Raw genomic sequence first — 1,607 nt, 5'->3', positions numbered from 1 at the left:
AAGGATATGGAAATAGAAATTGCCATCGGTCAGTTTTCTTAAATTTTTTTGACAAAGGTATCAGAAGTTACCCAATTAATAATTGTATTTTACAACATTAAAAATTGATCAAAAAAGTTTAATAATCTAGATCTTATGAAATAATTGTGAATGCTCAATTTATTTTCTTAAAGATTTTAGCATGTACCACTGTTTTCAATGTATTTTAACAATTCCACTAAAATTCATATAACGAAATAAAATTTTCATTACATAGTCCATGTTTTAATAGCAAATTTAAATTGTTAAAGAATTTAAGCTATAGCTTTTATGCTTTCAAGATATTTGCACTTTTTTCCTTATTTTAGGAAAGTAATGTAGTACATGCCTAAACTTTTTGCTATTATTAAATTTAAAATAAAATATCTTTTTCTTGTTCCTTGATTAAAGATTTTATCCAATATCATGTTTACTTTATACTGGACCTTCATAATGATGCAGTAAGGATACAAAATTTTATATGCATTGAAAACTTTTACTAAATCTGATGTAACATGAACTACTGATTGATATTCTTTATCCCACTATGATAACTTTATCCACTGAACATCTGGTTTAATGTCAGACTGAGCAAGTCTAACATACGGGAAAATAGTTAACTAGACAAATGAAAAAACAGTAATCATTGTGTCAAAAAACTACCTTTTTTCTACCAAAACATCTCTTGCTTTCTCTATCACTCTTTCAGTAAATCTATCCTGAATCAAAAACTTGAAAGAAGCAATAACCTTTTGTCATGCACATCTTACTCTTGCCTCTCTCTCTCTCATCTCTCTTCACCATTACAATATTTAATTTCATGCATCTGATCATTTTGCTTTCAAATGCGTTAATTTTCTGATTTTTTACTCTATGCACTATATTTGTGTCTATTTAATTGCAACCATTAAATATTAATTTTCAGGTTTTTGAAAAAAGTTTTCTCTTCAAGTTTACTGATTTAATATTTCTGAGTTTTTGACGATTGTGAGATTTATCTAGCATTGCTAAAATGATTTCATTAATTATAAATAGATTTCTGGATTTTGAAATTTTAATCAGATTTATTCCTTTAAATTTGATGACTCCTGACTATCTGAAAAATATGGAGTACTTTTAAAATTTATTTCTGATTTGATGAAATAGAAGGATTTAAATCTCATCAAAAATTTAAACCCCCGACTATATTGTGAACCCATCCTATTGGCAGTCACTATCTTTTGCAAAAATGATATTGATTAAGAAATGATTTTGATCAGGATGGAATATTGACAAAACTATAGTGTAATGGTGTCAATTGACCTATTGAGGCAATATATTGTTGTGTAAAATGAAGAAGAAAGATGAGTTTTCCCTGAGAGAATGATTGTACAGATTTAGCTATTTCATTCAATTCCTAGGCTGTCAATTTCTGTGAAATCAAAATGAAGAAACAAGGTTTAACGTTGTAAATGTTTGGAGATCGGGATAGATTTGAAACTATAAAACCTTTCTGTCCTGTTTTTTGGGTAAGTTTTTATAAAAAAAAACAAGGGCTAAAAGTGTACTATTTTGATAATTTGATTTTTTTGGGCCCTAAAAGTTTAAAA

Source organism: Protopterus annectens, chromosome 3.part0, assembly GCF_019279795.1.
Source record: "Protopterus annectens isolate FY-2018-M chromosome 3.part0, PAN1.0, whole genome shotgun sequence".
NCBI lineage: Eukaryota > Metazoa > Chordata > Ceratodontiformes > Protopteridae > Protopterus > Protopterus annectens.
Note: the sequence above shows the minus strand (reverse complement) of the source record.